Source organism: Pristis pectinata, chromosome 3 (genome assembly GCF_009764475.1).
Source record: "Pristis pectinata isolate sPriPec2 chromosome 3, sPriPec2.1.pri, whole genome shotgun sequence".
Taxonomy (NCBI): domain Eukaryota; kingdom Metazoa; phylum Chordata; class Chondrichthyes; order Rhinopristiformes; family Pristidae; genus Pristis; species Pristis pectinata.
The window spans coordinates 70,654,308-70,668,657 of record NC_067407.1 but is presented as its reverse complement, the minus strand read 5'-3'; positions in this window follow the sequence as shown (position 1 = coordinate 70,668,657).

The window sequence follows — 14,350 nt, the reverse complement described above, 5'->3', positions numbered from 1 at the left end:
ACTTGATTTTGGACTGGGATTGTTTCTTGGCATCCCTGAGAGCCTTACAAAGGTCATGTCTCAATTTCTTGTATAGGTCAGTGTTACACAATTTGAACACCACAATCCTGGACTTCAGTAGGGAGTGTATCTCCTGGTTCATCCATGGTTTCCGGTTTGGGAAAACCCGGACTGACCTCTTTGGTACACAGTCTGCAATACACTTGTTGATAAAGTCCATGATGATGTGACATACTCATCTAGACCGACTGCTGAGTCTTTAAACATGGACCAGTCTACAGACTCTAAGCAGTCTCATAGAATTTCATCTGTTTCCTCAGACCAGCACTGCACGACTCTCTGTACCAGATCCTCCCGTTTCAGCTTCTGTTTGTACACAGGGAGAAGGAGCACAGCCTGGTGGTCTGATTTACCAAAGCGTGGGTGGGGCCGGTGGCTTGGTAGGCATCTTTGATGGTTGTGTAGCAATGGTCAAGGGTGTTAGGGTCACTGGTGGGACAGGAGACATGCTGGTAGTATTTTGGCAACACATTCTTGAAGTCAGCCTGGTTGAAGTCACCGGCTATGATGAAGAGGGACTCAGGGTATCCCGTTTCAAGGCTGTTTGCCACAGAGTATCATTCATTGAGCACAGGCTTCACGTCTATCTGGGGTGGGATGCAGACTGCCGTCAGGATAGCTGAACTGAACTCCTGTGGCAGGTCGTATGGGTTGCACTTCACTGTTAGCTATTCCAAGTCAGGTGAGCAGGAGCTTGCTGGGGCTGTCACGTCTGAGCACCACAAGGAGTTAATTAGAAAGCAGACCCCTCCTGCTTTGACTAGTGTGGCCGAACCAGTGTTTTATAAAGTTGTACAATAATTTCACTGTTCTTTTATTCTACACCCTGGCTAATGAAGGCAAGTATTCCACATGCCTTCTTAACCACCTTATCAACCTGTGCTGCCACCTTCAGGAATCCTTGGAATTGCACAGAGGTCCCTCTGTTACTCAATACTCCTTAGGGCTCTACCATTCTCTCTCTATGTACTACCCTTATTCGGCTTCCCAAAGTACATCACATCACTTAGACATGTAATACCTTCTCTTTTTTAATAACATGTTCTCAAATATGCCTTGGCCATTGGTAAATTGGTTTATTATTGTTACATATGCCAAGGTACAGAAGTCAGGTTTCTTGCACGAGGTGTATGAGGATGCAATGAGGTGCCCAGACTGAGCTGTCAGGCCACAGAGTGCTGTCCACTAGTCTGGTTCTGAATGCAGTGTGTCTGCCCCTTTAAACAGTATTGTTTCACAGCCCTGGGAGATAGAGAAACTGGATGGTCTGAGGGTGACTGGTGTGCTTCACAGCAATCTGGCACAAGTTGTCATGGACTCTGGGCTTTGCACTACTGTAGGGAAAGCTTCACAGGGGAAAAAGTGTGAGTGAGTGTGAAAAACTCACCAGGATACAATTTTACTTACAGACTTCAACGAACAGAGGTGTGAACATTTCTCCCCTCTGCAGTAATCTGATTTCTAACAGGACGTGAGTTGTGTGAAGGAGTTTCTTGCCTGAATTTCTTCAATTATATATCAAAGTTCAGAAAACATTGATCTTGATTTTAGCAAAAATGTGAGCTTCAGGAAATCCCATTTTCTGCCCTCTGGCCCTCTCACCGAGGTGAGGGGAGCAGTGGATAATTGGGGGGATCCTGTTTAATCTGATGATAGTGATTTCCTGGTATTCTCCATCTCACAAAGTTACAGTTGGCTAAAATCAACTAGAATTCTGCCGTGAATTTTCTTTGCTGCATTTTGTCCACAAATTAATCCACTGACTTGCCAACTGTAATTTGTTGTGTGACATATTCCATATTCAGAGCTACAGACTGGGGGTGGAGACACTGCCTAATTATTCTCAGTCACTTACTGTTAAAGAGAAGTACAGAATCAAGCGTTATATTGCCTTAAAATGTGATGAATTACTCAATGCTTTTAAAATGCACATTTCATTTTCAGTCACTCCATCACTGCCTTTAATGTGAATCTTCCTTGTGTACTTTGATGTCCCATTATCCTTGTTTGATGGTAATCGATTTATTCTCTCCATGCACTGTGATTCGTTTCCTCTGAATGTGCATGTTTTAAAGTGAGCTTCACCATCTCGGGCCCTCTCTGTACCTACCCTGGGGGAGTTGTTATTATACATGAACAGCTAATTGGATCTGTTTCTGCTCAACATAAACTGACTTAAGTTGCTTGAACAAGTGGAGGAAGAGAACGGTTTTCAGAAGCACTGTCCACAACCTGGAGGTAACGTGGAGATAGAGCTGGACCTGTCTGGCCAGGTAGTGGGGATTTCAGCCGGCAAAGTCCTCCTTTGTCATAAAGATTGTGTTCTGATATCATCTGGGGTTCTGTCATCTATCGTATCCTTAGGGGTATGTGGGGGACTGGCTTTGGCTTCCCCACCTGGTCAAACTGGATGGGATCAGGGGCTGGGACCTGAAGTGGTGCCAAACCAGTGAGCTCATTCAGCTCTCCTGGCCTGTGCCAGTCTGATTCCCCCTGCGCAGGGCTTGCTTCCCCACAGTGCCTCCTGCCACTTGAGTCTCACAGCAGGGTAGCTGCTGTTTTCAAAGAGCAAAACACTGCAGATCTGGAAATCTGAATTAAAAGTGGAAATGCCAGAAACACTCGGCAGGTCAGGCAGCGTCTGTGGAGAGAGAAGCTTTTCAGGTCAATTACTGACACTATCCTTGTTTGGGACATGTGGAGGCACAGTGATGCAGCGGGTAGAGCCACATAGCAGCAGAGACCCAGGTTCTGTCCTAACTTCCGGTGCTGTCTGTGTGGAGTTTGCACGTTCTCCCTGTGACCACGTGAGTTTCCCCTGGATGCCCTGGCTTCCTCCCACATCCCAAAGATGTTCGGGTTGGTAGGTTAATTGGCTGCTGTAAATTGCCCCTAGTGTGTAGGTGAGTGGTGGGATCTGGGTTGACAGGAATGTAGGATTAATGCAGGGTTGGTGTGAATGGGTGGTTGACGGTCAGCACAGACTTGTTGGGCTGAAGGGCCTGTTTCTGTGCTGTATCTAATGTGTCCATGACTCTAATGGGGCCAGGCCCAACCTCTCCAGAGTAGGGGCATCTATAACTCCACCCAAGGGGGAAATCAAAATGTTGTCTCCAGAGAGGGCAGATCGATTCAAGTTGGTTGGAAATTACTTTGAAAGTCTCACAGCTTTGAAATTGCTGTCTGCTGGGACCCTGCATCATACCTGGAGGTGTGGCTTATGATGAAGGGGATTGGTCGTAGACAACAAGAGGACTTAAGACCAGCGAACGGGCAGGTAGGCGGCAGGTGAACAGAGAAGCGTGAGGTGATACACTTTGGCATGAAGGCTAAATGGCAAAGTTCCAAAGGGAACAGAGAAACAGTGTGGGTACATTAACCCAAATCCTTGAAAGTGGTCGGATGTCTTGAGAAAGGGATTGGGAAAGCATGTGGGATCCTAGCCTTGGTGGACAGAGGCATAAAATGCAAAATCAGGGAGGTTGAGTTGAACCTTTCTGGAGCTCTGGTTGGATCACAACTGGAGGATGGTTTCTGGACACCACACTTCAGGAAGGATGTGAAGTTCTAGAGGAAGTCCAACAAAGATTTACAAGGGATTGGATAGGAGCTGGAGAGGGAATAACTTGCAGGATGATGGGGAAAGAACAGAGGAATGGGCTGAACAGCCCCCTTCTATACTGTTACCATTCTACATTTCAGTGTCTGGGGTCACCTCTCACCTGTGGGTCTCATTGAGCGGAACACAGCCAATTTTGGGGACATTTCGAATGAGAATTACCTAGTGGACTTGCATTAAGTGCAAATTGAGCTTTTATGTTATTTTATGCTTCTACTTTATTTTATAAACCTTTGTTAGATGAAGGACGTCACAGAACTAGTTCAGTGTGAATTCATTAGTCATTACCATTGGGAGCTTCAACCAGATGAGCTTGTCTGCAGCTCTTCACATTTGTCCTAAAAATAATCAGGAACCTTTGGACATAAGGATGAATGGAAACTCCCAGCAGGTCGGGCAGCATTTTTGGAGGGAGAAACAGAGGCAACATTTCAGATCAAAGACTCTTTGACAGAAATGGACTAATTACTGTTTTTATTCCAGGCTTCCAGCATTTGCAGTGTTTAGATTTTCAATGACAATGTAGGTTTCAAATGATTTTTAAATTACCAATTAACTGTAGCCTAATTTAATTGGAAAATAGCTTGCTTATTCTTCAAAAGTAATTTAAAGGCAGATTTCTCAGAGGATGATATCTGATTTAAGTGGGGTTTTGGTGATGAATGTATTTACATATGTAATAATGCTCATTACCAAGTCACCAGTCCTACACATATCAAAGAAGAATTTACAAAGCCAAATAAGCAAATATTATGTTTAAAGTGCTGCAGTTTTCCTCTCACTCAGGTTAAAACTGCCCGCGAGCAAAGGAGGTTGAGTGGAAACTGAGGGAAATATATTGGTTTGGATTGGGTGCACATTTTTAGTTTTTTTTAACATTGTTGATGGTACATAAGCTGGAAACTGTACCGCACCTGGGCAACATCTGTCCTCACAGGGCGTCCACTGGTGTCTGTCCCCACTCAGTGTCAGTTTCCATTGGCCTCTGTCCCGTCAGCCTCAGTTTTTTCCACCGGCGTGCAGCACAAGACTCGTGCTGAAGCACCGCAGTGAGGGGAACTGGCTTCTGGGCCTGAGTGAACAGGGAAACAAACAGGACCCCTCCTGAACCAGTCAGACCGAACAACAATGAAATCACCAGCACAAGGACAGTGACGATGGTACAAGGTACAACGGGTGAACGGAAGCTCAGGTTACAGAGAGGAGGAGAAATGAAGACTGGGGAAGGCAGATTGATGGAAGACAAAACTGAAAGGTAAAAATAATGTTTAATTTAACTACACCTAAATTAAAAGTGGAAGGAATGATATTAAATGGTGAGGTTAATTTTTTCCATACTTAATATGTCACTCCAGTAATTATCACATCACATCATTAAAAGTCGACTGAGCTTGAAGTGGGCTAGCTTTAACTTACTGTGGTAAGTTTGTGCTCTACGTATAATGCAGGCACAGCAAGCTACCACTGTGAAGGCAAAGACAGCAAGTTGATGACTCAATTGAGAGGCTTGAGAAGCTCAGGGAGGTCATTCCTACCCCTGAGTGCTCCTGGGAAAGGGGCACAAAATCTGTGAGCCTCTCGCAATGACAGTGAAATGAAACCATTGGAACTGGGGTGGGGGAGCTGGTCTGTTAGTTCAGCATTCAGTCCGTATTGGAGAGAACGATGAAAACGAGTCTTACATTAATCCCCGGTCACCTCATGGCTTTGATCACCTACACACCAACAATCTCATCACCGCCTGCTCATCACCCTCCGCTTTGGGTTAACAGCTAATTATTGCTTTTGAAACATTTTTCAGAATTTTTCCAAAACATTTTTGATTAACAATTCATTTTGCAGGCATAAAATGAGTCACAATTTACATGAAAATTCTATGTTAGTTATGGCCACTTGCACATCCTACAGTGCACAAGGGTGATTATTGGAACTTTGTGTTCACATAACTGGCAGACTCATTTGTTGCCTGTGGGCAAATTGTCATAATGATTTGGCTTTAATATAATTTACACTCTTCCTGTTCTTTTCCCATTTTCCTCCCAGGATTAGTTTATGTCAACATTTGATATCAGCCATGCAGAGTCTGTCTTGCAGAGACAAGTTTGTAGAACTGAATTAACCTTCCCCAATAGCACTGCAGGAGGCTGGACACAGGAAGCAAAACAGTAACAGGTATCTTCAATGGGAGCTGTGCTGGTAACAGCTTAAAGGCTTTAAACAAGTAAAACAGGGGCAGGAAGGGTCTTCATTCTGAAACGTCAACTGTTCCTCTCTCCACTGATGCTACCTGACCTGCTGAGTGTTTCCAGCACTTTTTGTTTTGATTTTAAAATTTCCAACATCTGCAGTTTTTTTGATTTTCAACAAAGATAGACTCATGACTGTAAATGAGTCAGGGAAGGAGAGCAAGGGGAGATCTAACGAGAAGAGAAGCCAGGGAGTATAAAGGTGAGAGGCAGGACAATGCAGCCAGTTTCTTTACTGAAGCAAGAAATGGAGCTTATGGTGTGTTTTGGGAACCAGATTAGTAGGGAATACTGTAGAGTGATTGGGATTGGGAAGCACCAGGTTCCACGGACATACCCCTGTGGGAAGGCTCCCCCAAGTGCACTGGACAGAACATGCTGTAGCCTCCTGCTCTGAGGACAGGTGAAGCAGCCTCCCTTTCCCTCAGGTCAGACTGCAGCCTGCAGGTGCCAGGTGTGTGCGCCCTGACATGCAGGCCCTTTGCTGCCCACTCTTGCATGGCCGCTGTGTGGGGTACACTGGCGTGGAGCGTGGAGCTCTCCTCCTCCTCTGCTCGCTGCTCCTCCTGCACCGGGCCGGGTGGGGGAGAGACTGTCCCCTGTGTCTCTGCATGATGAAGACAAAAGGCATGTGTGCCCCTTCTGGTTCAGGCTCCCCGTGACAGGAACCTGTGGCGAGTGACAATGTCAGAGGTGGGTGTTGAGCCACGTGAATTGTTAAGAAAGGCTGAGTGTGTGTTTCTGTGTGCGCGCGTGTGTGTGCACGCTTGTGTGTGTGTGTGTGTGTGTGTGCGCGTGTGTGCGCGTGTGTGTGTGTGTTGTGTGCGCGCCTTGTGTGCGCATGCGCACACGTTTTGGTGGAGTACGGTCATAGACGAGTCATGGAATTTCTTCCTGCACGGTTTCCAGTTCTGGGACTATCAGTGCCAGCAGCCATCTCCTATCACCTCTCTCTGTTCTGGGGTTCCTCTGTCCCCTCCACATGTTCTTCTGGTCTTCCTGTCCCCCATCTATCTGTCCCTGGGCTCCTCCCACCCCTCTTTCTGTTCCAGGGTCCTCCCATCTCTGCGCCTATTCCTGGGGTCCTCCTGTCTCCTCTATCTCTTCCTGAAGTCCTCCCATCTCTGCACCTGTTCCCAAGGTCCTCCTGTCCCTCTGCCTGTTCCCAGTGTCTTCCTGTCACTAACACTCCTACACTACTCTCCTTGTAGCCACTTCGGCAGAGACACAGCAGCACAGAGACTTCCAGCATTGCTGACTCTAGTGTGCATGAGCCCATGAAGGGCTGGGCCCTGCTCTTAGTGTGGGTATGGACAGGTCAGCAGTTGGTGGGAATACCATAAACTACCATCATCAAGGAATCCAGGTCCCTTGTCCTGGGATCTCCCTGCAGCAGGGACCTCGGGTAGAAAACAATCCAACTCCAAGACAATCTCTACTGATATCATCTCCTGACCTCAAACTCCTGACCTGGTAAACACCCGGGAAACTGATGACTGAGTATTTCTGCCAGTCCTTGGTAGTCTTATTCACAGACTGAATTTCCTTTATTTCACCATTTCTTTTTATATTTGTTGATAATTTTGCTTCACCTTTGCCTTGCTAATTAGTTCTTATGATGCTGTCCTTAAACTCTGTGGATCCTTTATCAATTCCTCTCAATTTTTCCCTTGTGTCTTTTTTCATTGATGGCATCTCATTAGTGTTTGATTTGTTCTTACTCTATTGAGCAGCATTTGGAATGTTTCCCATGGCTTTCTCATCACTATAGTAACTACAATCAGATAACACCCGACAATAGCAACTACAAGGATTACAATGATCTTCAAAGAAATGAACAGCAAAACAAGTACAAAATAGAACATTGGAAACTGAAGCATGGGAAACATTTCTGAAAGAATTAAACTATGAGGCAGAGTTTTAATAGAGAAAATGTTCACCCATTTTATTGGAATTCAGTTTCTCTTACTTATTATAACACCCCATTTCTCCACATCCTTCCTGCTTCAATGTCTAGGTATTGACAGTCTTATTGAGAAATGTTGCCTGTTAGGTTGTTGTCAAGATTTTGGAAACTAGTGAAAATGCCAGCAAAAAGAATTAATGCAGCTATTAAGAATTTATCAGTATTATGTGACTCATTCCACATTTTAAAAAAATGACTAGCTTCAACAACCTGAAACATTAACTTTCTCTCTCCACAGATGCTGCCCGACCTGCTGAGTGTTTCCAGCATTTTCTGTTTTTACTTCAGCTAGTGGACATTCTGGTTATTATCTTCCAGAGTTCTATTGATTCTTGAATGGTTTCCTGTGAATTGGAGGGTAGTAGTGACAAGTAGATAAGGAGTAACCAGTAGATGTGGTCTGTTTGGAAAACAAACCCAGCCTTTGCAGTCTGTACTCATAGCTGAAATATTCCATCCCAGGCAACATCCTGGTAACTTTCCTCTCCATCCTCTCCAGTGAAGTCACGTTCTTCTTATAATGTGGCCTCCAGAAATGTGCACAAACCAATCTTTGACAAAGTTGTACCCAAACCTCTCTGTGCAAGCCCTGCCCTGGTTTAATTTACTAAAATGCAACACCTTGCATTTGTCCGAGTTAAATTCAATCTGCCATTCCTTAGACCACTTCCCCAGTTAATCTAGAATCTGTTGTAATCTTAGACAACTTTCTTGACTGTCCACTACACCAACTTTGGTGACATCTGCAAACTTACTAACCACACTAACAACGTTGTCATCCAAACCATTAGTAAAGGTGACAAGCAGTGGACCCAGCACCGATCCCTGTGGCACACTACTGGTCACAGGCCTCCATTTTGAATAACAACCCTCCACTACCGTCAGACCATAAAACCATAAGACATTGGAGCAGAATTAGGCCATTCGGCCCATCAAATCTGCTCTACCATCATGGCTGATTTTTTTCCCTCTCAACCCCATTCTCCTGCCTTCTCCCTGTAACTCTACAAATCAAGAACCTATCAACTTCTGCTTTAAATATACCCAATGACTTGGCCTCCACAGCCGTCTGTGGCAATGAATTCCACAGATTCACCACCCTCTGGCTAAAGAAATTCCTCCCATCTCTGTTCTAAAGGGACGCCCTTCTATTCTGAGGCTGTGCCCTCTGGTCCTAGACTCTCCCACTACTGGAAACACCCTCTCCACATCCACTCTACCCAGGCATTTCAATATTCGGTAGGTTTCCCTAGAGTCAGTATGGGTGGAAGTTAGGAACAAGAAAGAAGCTGTTACTCTACTGGGAGTATTCTATAGGCCCCCCGGTAGCAGCAGGGATACTGAGGAGCAGATTGGGAGGCAGGTTTTGGAAAGATGTAAGAATAACAGGGTTGTTACTATGGGAGACTTCAACTTCCCAAATATTGATTGGCACCTGCTTAGTACCAAAGGTTTAGATGGGGCAGAGTTTGTTAAGTGTGTCCAGGACGGATTCCTGTCACAGTATGTTGACAGGCCGACCAGAGACAATGCCATATTAGATCTAGTATTAGGTAATGAACCAGGTCAGGTGACAGATCTCTTGGTGGGTGAGCATTTGGGGGATAGTGACCACTGCTCCCTAACCTTTAGCATTGTCATGGACAAAGGTAGGAGCAAAGAGGACAGGAAGATATTTAATTGGGGAAGGGAAAATTATGAGGCGATAAGGTTAGAACTTAAGAGTGTAAATTGGGATGACATTTTTGAAGGGAAATGTACTATGGAGATATGGTCATTGTTCAGGGATCTCTTGCAGGATGTTAGGGATAAATTTGTCCTGGTGAGGCAGAGAAAGAATGGCAGGGTGAAGGAATCATGGGTGACAAGAGAGGTGGAACATCTAGTTAGGAAGAAGAAGGCAGCATACATAAGGTGTAAGCAGCAAGGATCAGATAGGGCTCGTGAGGAATATAGAGTAGCAAGGAGGGAACTTAAGAAGGGGCTGAGGAAAGCAAGAAGGGGACATGAAAAGGCTTTGGCGAGTAGGGTTAAGGAGAATCCCAAGGCTTTTTTCACGTATGTGAAGAGCAGAAGGATGATGAGAGTAAAGGTAGGACCAATTAGAGACAAAGGTGGGAAGATGTGCCTGGAAGCTGTGGAAGTGGGTGAGGTTCTCAATGAATACTTCTCTTCAGTATTCACCAAAGAGAGGGGCCTTGATGACGCTGAGGACAGTGTTGGTAAGGTTAATGTTTTAGAGCAGGTAGATATCAAGAGGGCAGACATATTGGAGCTATTAGAAAATATTAGGACAGATAAGTCCCCGGGGCCTGATGGAATATTCCCCAGACTGCTCCGCGAGGTGAGGGAGGAGATTGCTGAACCATTGGCTAGGATCTTTGAGTCCTCGTTGTCCACGGGAATGATACCGCAGGATTGGAGGGTGGTGAATGTTGTCCCCTTATTCAAAAAAGGTAGTAGGGATAGTCCAGGGAATTACAGACCGGTGAGCCTTACATCTGTGGTGGGCAACCTGTTGGAAAGGATTCTAAGAGATCGGATCTATGAGCATTTAGAGAATCATGGACTGATTAGGGACAGCCAGCATGGCTTTGTGAAGGGAAGATCATGTCTCACAAGCCTGATAGGGTTCCTTGAGGAGGTGACCAGGAAGATTGATGAGGGTTGTGCATTATATGTGGTCTACATGGATTTTAGTAAGGTGTTTAACAAGGTTCCACATGGTAGGCTTCTTTAGAAGGTCAGAGGGCACGGGATCCAGGGAGGCTCGGCCGTGTGGATTCAGAATTGGCTTGCCTGTAGAAAGCAGAGGGTTGTGGTGGAGGGAGTGCATTCAGATTGGAGGGCTCTGACTAGTGGTGTCCCACAAGGATCGGTTCTGGGACCTCTACTTTTCGTGATATTTATTAATGACTTGGATGAGGGAGTAGTAGGGTGGATTAGCAAGTTTGCAGACGACCTAAAGGTTGGTGGTGTTGCAGATAGTGTGGACGACTGTTAAAGCTTACAGAGGGATATTGATAGGATGTAGAGCTGGGCTGAGAGGTGGCAGATGGAGTTCAATCGGGAGAAGTGTGAGGTGGTACACTTTGGAAGGACAAACTCCAAGGCGGAGTACAAGGTTAATGGCAGGATTCTGGGTAGTGTAGAGGAGCAGAGGGATCTTGGCGTGCATATCCACAGATCACTGAAAGTTGCCTCAGGTGGATAGGGTAGTTAAGAAAGCTTATGGGATGTTAGCTTTCATAAGTCATGGGATCGAGTTTAAGAGCCGCGAGGTAATGATGCAGCTCTACAAAACTCTGGTTAGAACACACTTGGAGTACTGTGTCCTCATTATAGGAAGGATGTGGAAGCATTGGAAAGGGTGCAGAGGAGATTTACCAGGATGCTGCCTGGATTGGAGAGTATGGATTATGAGGAGAGACTAAGGGAGCTGGGGCTTTACTCTTTGGAGAGAAGGAGGATGAGGGGGACACGATAGAGGTATACAAAATATTAAGAGGAATAGATAGAGTAGACAGCCAGCGCCTCTTTCCCAGGGCACCAATGCTCAATACAAGAGGGCATGGCTTTAAAGTAATGGGTAGTAAGTTCAAGGGAGATATCAGAGGGAGGTTTTTTACCCAGAGAGTGGTTGGTGCACGGAATGCGCTGCCTGGGGTGGTGGTGGAGGCAGATACGTTGGTCAAGTTGAAGAGATTGTTAGATAAACATATGGAGGAATTTAAAATAGAGGGATATGTGGGAGGAAGGGGTTAGATAGTCTTAGGTGTGGTTTAAAGTTCGGCACAACATGAACTGAGTGTCCTTGAAAGCAAACATGAAGGTGCAGCAAGCAATTAAGAAGGCAAATTAAACTTTGGTTTTGAGTAGAGGAGCAAGAATGCCTTACCATAGGGCCTTGGTGAGACTATTGTGTGCAGTTCTGGTTTCTCTACTGAAGACAGGATGTATCTGCCAGAGAGGGGGTGCAGTGAAAGTTCACCAGACTGATTCCTGGGATGACAGGACTGTGATAGGAGAAGAGATTGGGTCAACTAGGTCTGTATTCACTGGGTTTAGAAGAATGAGAGGGGACCTCTTTAGAATGTACAACATTCTGACAAGGCGAAATGAGTTGGATGCAGAAAGGCTGTTTCCCCTCGCTGGGAGGGGAATGAAGGTTCAAAGTCTCAGGATGTGGGCCAAGATATTCAGGACTGAGATCAGAAGAAATTTCTTCAGGGAGAGGGTAGTGAACCTGTGGAATTCTCCACTACTGGAGATTGGAGGTCACCTCACTGTATTAAAGAAGGAGGTAGATGGATGCCTAGACACACAAGGCATCGAGGGGTAGGGGAGAGTGGGCTATGGTATTGAGCCAGATGATCAGCCATGGTTGTAGTGAGTGGCAGAGCCTATTTCCCAAGTTTCTACTTGGATATCAGGGGCACCAACTACTGCTTGTAAGGTACTTGTAAACTCCACGGTTGAAGTGTTTGAGTTAAGGAATGCTATCCCAACATCCTTCTGCTCTTCCTTTCCTTAAATAATTTCCTCCTTGATCCTGATGCAGGATTTCAACCTGAAACGTAGACAATTCCTTTCTTCCCACAGGTGCTGCTTAAACCACTGCGTTCCTCCAGCAGAATGTTTGTTGCTCCTCTTTGATCCAACCCCTTGGCAATAGAATAACATTGTGTAGTTAATATTTTCATGCAATGAATATTGCAGCCTTCCTAACTACCAACTAGTTCATCACCAAACTTTCAACATTTTAATGATGTGACTATGTTCTACACTGCTCTCAGGTCTTGGCTTTGACCTTCATGCTTAGCTGGGCTCAGCTAGGAAACTTCCTGATGGGGGTCTGGAGGACCAGCTGTGAGAGTTTTGGAGAACCTTCTGAGGGGGATCTGAGGAGAGGTCTGGGCCTCTGAAGGAGGGCTGCTGCTGTATGCAAGACAAGTTTTTCATTGCACCTCGGTACAAGTGAGAATAATGAACCAATTCCAATTCCAATTCTATTCCTCTGTAGCTGTCCCTTAGGATTGAGGATGACTTGCTTCCACTGCAGTTCGATAGGTTCTTGTGTGGTTGGTGAGACCAATGCAGGACACCAGACTCTTCCACAGGTGGAGAAAGTGGTGGTCGTTGCAGTGGGTGGGCAGTTTGTGAGGTAGCGGGCTCCACCCGCTGCTTACGCAGGGCGTCAGTGTGCTCCTGATCCACGGGCTCAAAGTTCTCAACTCCATCCCGAATGCCCCTTCTCACTTTCAGTAGTCATGGGCCAGAGGTTCCCAGGTGTCAATGGGAATGTTGTATTTTTCAAGGAGGCTTTCAACACATCCTTGAATCTTTTCTGTTGTCCACCTGGTGATCTCTTCTTGAGGCAGAGCTCTGAATAGAGTGTCTGTTTCAGGTGTCTGAGCCTATGAACGGTCCCAGCACAAATCATCAACTGTCCATTTTCCTCCACAGATGCTGCCTGACTTGCTGAGTTCCCCCAACATTCTGATTATTGCATGTGAATAACATGGCCCAACAGTGCAGCTGTCAGTGTGTAGTTAGGACCTCAATGCGGGGGATGTCAGCATGGGCCTGCTTTCCAGGTCTCAGAACGATAGAGCAGGGCAGGGATCACTGCTGTTCAATAGACAATCTTGTGCCATGTCCAAGGACTTGATCTTCAAACACCCTCCCCTCAATTGACCAAAGGCTGCACTGGTGCATTGTAGGTGAGGGTGAATTTCCTGACTGATACCTGCTTTTGCCAAGAGCTAGGCCCTGAATATTGGAAGTCGTCCATGTTTTATTCCTCTGCCGCTGTCCCTTGGGATCGAGGGTGACTTGCTTCCACTCTAGTTCTATGGGTTGTCGCATGGACTATTATTGCCAGAGGGCGGTGTGGGGCAGGTTGGTTGAGGACCTTGGTCTTGAGGATGGTGAGTGTGATGCCCGTTCCCTTGAGTACTTTGGTGAACGACTGGACGATAGTTTGGACTCGGCCTCTGCATCATCTGCACACTGCAGCTCAGTGACAGTTCTGGAGGGTAGTGGCTGCAGACCGAACAGATTCCGTTCATTCTGAAGATTGGCTCCACACCCACGGGAAGTTTGTTGGAGGTGAGGTACTACACTGTGGTGAGAAAGTGTTGGGTCAATGGCACAACCTTGTTTCTCACCAGTCTTCGCTGAGATTGGAGATGCTGTGGACCCGTGGTCAGTATCATGGCTGGCATGACATGGTGGAACAAGTGTGAGAAGGAGATGAATTTCTGTGGGCAGCTGATTCTGAGGAGGGTGTTCCACGGACCCTCTGATTGATGGAGTCGTGTGTAGTGGTTGGTGCTGCTCCCTGCATCTCTCAGAGTTGTCACGTAGTGAGGGTCATCCCCACTGTCCGTCTAGATGCACAGAGTCCACACTTACTTTCAAGGGCAGAGAAACAGATCTACAGGCAGCTGAAGGTGG